Source organism: Schistocerca cancellata, unplaced genomic scaffold (assembly GCF_023864275.1).
Source record: "Schistocerca cancellata isolate TAMUIC-IGC-003103 unplaced genomic scaffold, iqSchCanc2.1 HiC_scaffold_255, whole genome shotgun sequence".
Taxonomy (NCBI): domain Eukaryota; kingdom Metazoa; phylum Arthropoda; class Insecta; order Orthoptera; family Acrididae; genus Schistocerca; species Schistocerca cancellata.
In genome coordinates, this window is record NW_026046277.1 from 15,001 (window position 1) to 22,500 (window position 7,500).

At 55.9% G+C, this 7,500-nt stretch overlaps 3 non-coding genes across 3 annotated transcripts in view; all 3 read right to left on the reverse strand.

The window, feature by feature from the left end:
• The window catches only part of LOC126113464 (large subunit ribosomal RNA), a 4,222-nt gene extending 2,742 nt beyond the window's left edge, over nt 1–1,480 (reverse strand). The window contains exon 1 of the ribosomal RNA XR_007524907.1: nt 1–1,480. This exon is cut by the window's left edge and continues 2,742 nt beyond it. This is a non-coding gene — a ribosomal RNA (large subunit ribosomal RNA).
• Nucleotides 1,481–1,669: 189 nt separating this feature from the next.
• Nucleotides 1,670–1,824, reverse strand: LOC126113467 (5.8S ribosomal RNA). Its single transcript, XR_007524910.1, has one exon. It is a non-coding gene; the product is annotated as a 5.8S ribosomal RNA (ribosomal RNA).
• A 353-nt stretch (nt 1,825–2,177) lies between these two features.
• Nucleotides 2,178–4,086, reverse strand: LOC126113471 (small subunit ribosomal RNA). The gene has a single exon (XR_007524913.1). It is a non-coding gene; the product is annotated as a small subunit ribosomal RNA (ribosomal RNA).
• Between the last annotated feature and the right edge of the window lie 3,414 nt (nt 4,087–7,500).

A 7,500-nucleotide genomic window follows, 5' to 3' on the forward strand; every position in this document is an offset into this window, starting at 1 on the left:
CAGTTCTGCTTACCAAAAGTGGCCCACTTGGCACTCCGATCCGAGTCGTTTGCTCGCGGCTTCAGCATATCAAGCAAGCCGGAGATCTCACCCATTTAAAGTTTGAGAATAGGTTGAGGTCGTTTCGGCCCCAAGGCCTCTAATCATTCGCTTTACCGGATGAGACTCGTACGAGCACCAGCTATCCTGAGGGAAACTTCGGAGGGAACCAGCTACTAGATGGTTCGATTAGTCTTTCGCCCCTATACCCAGCTCCGACGATCGATTTGCACGTCAGAATCGCTACGGACCTCCATCAGGGTTTCCCCTGACTTCGTCCTGGCCAGGCATAGTTCACCATCTTTCGGGTCCCAACGTGTACGCTCTAGGTGCGCCTCACCTCGCAATGAGGACGAGACGCCCCGGGAGTGCGGAGGCCGCCGCCCCGTGAAGGGCGGGGAAGCCCCATCCTCCCTCGGCCCGCGCAAGGCGAGACCTTCACTTTCATTACGCCTTTAGGTTTCGTACAGCCCAATGACTCGCGCACATGTTAGACTCCTTGGTCCGTGTTTCAAGACGGGTCGTGAAATTGTCCAAAGCTGAAGCGCCGCTGACGGGAGCGATTATTCCGCCCGAGAGCATCCCGAGCCAACAGCGGCGCGGGTCCGGGGCCGGGCCAGGTAGGTCCGTCATCCGGGAAGAACCGCGCGCGCTTGCCGGGAGCCCGAGCGCCCAAAGGGGCGAATCGACTCCTCCAGATATACCGCCGAGCAGCCAGCCAGGACACCGGGGCTCTGCCCAACAGACGCGAACCGAGGCCCGCGGAAGGACAGGCTGCGCACCCGGGCCGTAGGCCGGCACCCAGCGGGTCGCGACGTCCTACTAGGGGAGAAGTGCGGCCCACCGCACACCGGAACGGCCCCACCCCGCGGCGAGTGGAAAGGCAACCGGACACGACCCCGCCGCGGATTGCTCCGCGCGGGCGGCCGGCCCCATCTGCCGAGGGCGGGAGCCAGTGGCCGGATGGGCGTGAATCTCACCCGTTCGACCTTTCGGACTTCTCACGTTTACCCCAGAACGGTTTCACGTACTTTTGAACTCTCTCTTCAAAGTTCTTTTCAACTTTCCCTCACGGTACTTGTTCGCTATCGGTCTCGTGGTCATATTTAGTCTCAGATGGAGTTTACCACCCACTTGGAGCTGCACTCTCAAGCAACCCGACTCGAAGGAGAGGTCCCGCCGACGCTCGCACCGGCCGCTACGGGCCTGGCACCCTCTACGGGCCGTGGCCTCATTCAAGTTGGACTTGGGCTCGGCGCGAGGCGTCGGGGTAGTGGACCCTCCCAAACACCACATGCCACGACAGGCGGCAGCCTGCGGGGTTCGGTGCTGGACTCTTCCCTGTTCGCTCGCCGCTACTGGGGGAATCCTTGTTAGTTTCTTTTCCTCCGCTTAGTAATATGCTTAAATTCAGCGGGTAGTCTCGCCTGCTCTGAGGTCGTTGTACGAGGTGTCGCACGCCACACCGCCAGCCGGCTGTGCACGCTACCGAGAAAGTACCGGTATGCGAACCGCCAGGCGACGGGCGCGCATCGCACGTTTAAGGAGACGCGGCCGGCCCCACAGGCGGCCACGACACTCCCAGGTCTCCGAAGGCGGGACAAACGCCGCGCGCTTCAGTATACGTAGCCGACCCTCAGCCAGACGTGGCCCGGGAACGGAATCCATGGACCGCAATGTGCGTTCGAAACGTCGATGTTCATGTGTCCTGCAGTTCACATGTCGACGCGCAATTTGCTGCGTTCTTCATCGACCCACGAGCCGAGTGATCCACCGTCCTGGGTGATCTTTTTTGTTTAGTTTCCACTGTCTCTTTCAAAACAGTTGCATAGGCGGGACTGAGGCGTTTGACGGCCCCTGTTCCAGCGTTCTGTGTCCAACGGCCTCACGGCCGATGGGCGTCGTACGGCTCCACACCGGAGCGGACAGGCACTCGGGCGAAAGTCATTCAAAACCGGCGCCAGGCGCCAGGTGCCGCAGGCCAGCCGCTCCAGAGCTTCAGCGCTCGTACCACACAACATTTTGTCCGTTAGTTTTGAGAGGCACGCGTGGTTCCGCACGCGGCGCACGGCTGCTGCCGTACAGGTAGCGTGTTGCGCGACACGACACGCACATCGAAAGACATGCAGTCTAGTCGGTAATGATCCTTCCGCAGGTTCACCTACGGAAACCTTGTTACGACTTTTACTTCCTCTAAATGATCAAGTTTGGTCATCTTTCCGGTAGCATCGGCAACGACAGAGTCGATGCCGCGTACCAGTCCGAAGACCTCACTAAATCATTCAATCGGTAGTAGCGACGGGCGGTGTGTACAAAGGGCAGGGACGTAATCAACGCGAGCTTATGACTCGCGCTTACTGGGAATTCCTCGTTCATGGGGAACAATTGCAAGCCCCAATCCCTAGCACGAAGGAGGTTCAGCGGGTTACCCCGACCTTTCGGCCTAGGAAGACACGCTGATTCCTTCAGTGTAGCGCGCGTGCGGCCCAGAACATCTAAGGGCATCACAGACCTGTTATTGCTCAATCTCGTGCGGCTAGAAGCCGCCTGTCCCTCTAAGAAGAAAAGTAATCGCTGACAGCACGAAGGATGTCACGCGACTAGTTAGCAGGCTAGAGTCTCGTTCGTTATCGGAATTAACCAGACAAATCGCTCCACCAACTAAGAACGGCCATGCACCACCACCCACCGAATCAAGAAAGAGCTATCAATCTGTCAATCCTTCCGGTGTCCGGGCCTGGTGAGGTTTCCCGTGTTGAGTCAAATTAAGCCGCAGGCTCCACTCCTGGTGGTGCCCTTCCGTCAATTCCTTTAAGTTTCAGCTTTGCAACCATACTTCCCCCGGAACCCAAAAGCTTTGGTTTCCCGGAGGCTGCCCGCCGAGTCATCGGAGGAACTGCGGCGGATCGCTGGCTGGCATCGTTTATGGTTAGAACTAGGGCGGTATCTGATCGCCTTCGAACCTCTAACTTTCGTTCTTGATTAATGAAAACATACTTGGCAAATGCTTTCGCTTCTGTTCGTCTTGCGACGATCCAAGAATTTCACCTCTAACGTCGCAATACGAATGCCCCCGCCTGTCCCTATTAATCATTACCTCGGGTTCCGAAAACCAACAAAATAGAACCGAGGTCCTATTCCATTATTCCATGCACACAGTATTCAGGCGGGCTTGCCTGCTTTAAGCACTCTAATTTGTTCAAAGTAAACGTGCCGGCCCACCCAGACACTCAATAAAGAGCACCTTGGTAGGATTTCAACGGGGTCCGCCTCGGGACGCACGAACACGCACGAGGCGGTCGCACGCCTTCGGCTCGCCCCACCGGCAGGACGTCCCACGATACATGCCAGTTAAACACCGACGGGCGGTGAACCAACAGCGTGGGACACAAATCCAACTACGAGCTTTTTAACCGCAACAACTTTAATATACGCTATTGGAGCTGGAATTACCGCGGCTGCTGGCACCAGACTTGCCCTCCAATAGATACTCGTTAAAGGATTTAAAGTGTACTCATTCCGATTACGGGGCCTCGGATGAGTCCCGTATCGTTATTTTTCGTCACTACCTCCCCGTGCCGGGAGTGGGTAATTTGCGCGCCTGCTGCCTTCCTTGGATGTGGTAGCCGTTTCTCAGGCTCCCTCTCCGGAATCGAACCCTGATTCCCCGTTACCCGTTACAACCATGGTAGGCGCAGAACCTACCATCGACAGTTGATAAGGCAGACATTTGAAAGATGCGTCGCCGGTACGAGGACCGTGCGATCAGCCCAAAGTTATTCAGAGTCACCAAGGCAAACGGACCGGAGGAGCCGACCGATTGGTTTTGATCTAATAAAAGCGTCCCTTCCATCTCTGGTCGGGACTCTGTTTGCATGTATTAGCTCTAGAATTACCACAGTTATCCAAGTAACGTGGGTACGATCTAAGGAACCATAACTGATTTAATGAGCCATTCGCGGTTTCACCTTAATGCGGCTTGTACTGAGACATGCATGGCTTAATCTTTGAGACAAGCATATGACTACTGGCAGGATCAACCAGGGAGCTGCGTCAACTAGAGCTGAGCAGCCGGCCGCCCGGGAGTGTGTCCCAGGGGCCCGCGCGAACACGCAAGCGTCCGCTCAATTATTCTGCAAACAGGAGGAGGCTGAGCTCCCCTGCACAATACACCTCGAAACCCTCTCAGGTCCCGGCGGCGCGCAGCGCCGTCCTAAGTACTTGGTCGGGTTCGAGAGAGGCGCAATCGCCCGGAGTTAGGCGAGTAGACGCTTTAGGTGCGACCACCCGTGCTCCCAACTGAGCTTGCCGCTGCCGACAGAGGCCCGGGAGCGTGCTGTCGTGGCATTGCCGGCGGGAGACAACACGCGCCACCTACGGTGACCGGCAGCTCCAACGCCAGCGCCACAGAAGGGCAAAGGCCCCACGTGGGTGCCGAAGCGAACTCTCCCAGCACAGCGCACGTGCCAACACGTCTGCACAACTGCGATACAAACCACCAGCGAGAACCGCTGGGGCGACCGAGCAGCAGACGGCGTCGCGGCGCCGAGTGCCGGGCGGCGGCGCATCCTCAACGCACACAGTCCTCAGTCGGACCAGCACACTGCAGATGTCCACCGCGCTTCGCACCGGGCCCGCGAGGACCCACTTTGGCCGCCCGGCGCCGCGCGCAGGGTGCCCCGGCGCGCAGCTGCGCCGCCTGCCGCGTCCGTCGGCCGGCGCGCCTGCCACTGGGCGCCCCCACCAGCCGGCTGTAGCGCGTGCGCCCACGCACCGCGCGGCCAGCACGCCGGGCGGCCCCCCCTCACCGGCCGGGGACGGTCCCACCCAGCCACCGCCGCGTATCGCTTCACACACAGATTTGCCCTTACTGATTTACCTCCAGCAACAACAACCGCACCACAATGGGTTTACCAGTTGTTCATTTGCGTTGCGTCACGTCACCAGCAAACGTAGACGTCCATCCCAGTTTGCAAATGCAACGATTATTGCATACCTGTCTGTTAGGTGTCACGACACACTACGTCTGCCCACATACACGCAACAAAATGTGCACGACTAGAGAACACGTGGGAGGTGGCCCCCTACGTATGCGATGTCCATTACGAGACCGACTGTCAACCAGCATCTGTACCATGTCGCAGATGTGGAACGCGGTGCACCATGCTATCACACTGTGTGAGAAGAGACGACTACGTTTGAATACACGCGCCACTACATCAACAGACGGCTCATGCTGATCGCCATCCAGGGCGTCCGTTACTCCCACACGTCTCTATGGCGTACCACACTGCAATGTAGCTGTTATGGGGAGACGGCACGTGGCTGAGTGCACAACATTTGGACCGTATGGTTCGCTGTTGTTGGGCGCAGTCGTACGGTCACACATGTGCCACAGCGTATCATTCAGTACATACGGACCTATGTGCAGTACAATGTGAGGATTAAGCTTACGATATCAGCGGACAGTGGACACAGGCCGTACCACGACGTAGACTGAGCGCTTCGACATGCGAATGCCAGTGAACAGCTGCGAAGGGCATTGAACACGCAAGCACCTGAACGACCAGCGTGCGAAGGCAGGGTGGAGGGGGGGGGGCGATGTACATCCTGCAGTTGTCCACATTACAGTGTACAGCGGGAGCATGTAAAAAGTAAGCAACACTTGCGAAGTGTTCAACATGAAACGACACACAAGAGGGTGGGCGGTGCGAGTAGCGAACTATATTCAGAGGGTTGTGGTTAGACAACACTAGATTAATGTAACGTGTCATATGCCAATTACAGAGCAGGTTAAGGCACAACGTGGGTTAGGTTAAGGCACAACGTGGGTTAGGTTAAGGCACAACGTGGGTTAGGTTAAGGCACAACGTGGGTTAGGTTAAGGCACAACGTGGGTTAGGTTAAGGCACAACGTGGGTTAGGTTAAGGCACAACGTGGGTTAGGTTAAGGCACAACGTGGGTTAGGTTAAGGCACAACGTGGGTTAGGTTAAGGCACAACGTGGGTTAGGTTAAGGCACAACGTGGGTTAGGTTAAGGCACAACGTGGGTTAGGTTAAGGCACAACGTGGGTTAGGTTAAGGCACAACGTGGGTTACGTTAAGGCACAACGTGGGTTACGTTAAGGCACAACGTGGGTTACGTTAAGGCACAACGTGGGTTACGTTAAGGCACAACGTGGGTTACGTTAAGGCACAACGTGGGTTACGTTAAGGCACAACGTGGGTTACGTTAAGGCACAACGTGGGTTACGTTAAGGCACAACGTGGGTTACGTTAAGGCACAACGTGGGTTAGGTTAAGGCACAACGTGGGTTAGGTTAAGGCACAACGTGGGTTAGGTTAAGGCACAACGTGGGTTAGGTTAAGGCACAACGTGGGTTACGTTAAGGCACAACGTGGGTTACGTTAAGGCACAACGTGGGTTACGTTAAGGCACAACGTGGGTTACGTTAAGGCACAACGTGGGTTACGTTAAGGCACAACGTGGGTTACGTTAAGGCACAACGTGGGTTACGTTAAGGCACAACGTGTGTTAGGTTAAGGCACAACGTGGGTTAGGTTAAGGCACAACGTGGGTTAGGTTAAGGCACAACGTGGGTTACGTTAAGGCACAACGTGGGTTACGTTAAGGCACAACGTGGGTTACGTTAAGGCACAACGTGGGTTACGTTAAGGCACAACGTGGGTTACGTTAAGGCACAACGTGGGTTACGTTAAGGCACAACGTGGGTTACGTTAAGGCACAACGTGGGTTACGTTAAGGCACAACGTGTGTTAGGTTAAGGCACAACGTGGGTTAGGTTAAGGCACAACGTGGGTTAGGTTAAGGCACAACGTGGGTTAGGTTAAGACACAAATTGCGTTACAAATTGCGTTACATTGCGGTACAAATTGCGTTACATTGCGGTACAAATTGCGTTACATTGCGGTACAAATTGCGTTACAAATTTGGTTAGGTTAAGGTGCAAAATGGGTTGGATTACAGTACACAACATGGTAAGAGATAGTGTGTTTGGGGGGGGGGGGGGGGGCAGGTTCGTTGGTAGTGATCATTGTAAGTGAATGTCTGAGGCAGCGTCAGTATGTCACAGCAGTTCTGTCTCGTCAGGATGCGCTTTTCGCTCGTGACTGGAGGCGCGCCGCGTCTGTGGTTGCGGCAAGGGAGTGGCAGACCTGTGTGATTCATTCCTGCCATTGTTTCTGTGCCGTAACAGGAGGCAGTGTGGTGGTGTTGGGTGCACCCCTGTGTAGGACATGTGTGGGTGTTGGTGGCTTATCTGAGCAATTGTGGATGTTGGACGGGTGGGATATTCTATTTTATAATTGGACCCCCTGGTGTGGTTATCATAGTGTGGATGGTGTACTGTGGCGGAGAGGATGCACCGGACGTTGGTCCATGCTGGTGCTTACATATCGTATCTGTGTCTGTTACAGGCAGAGAGTAATGTGTGATGGAG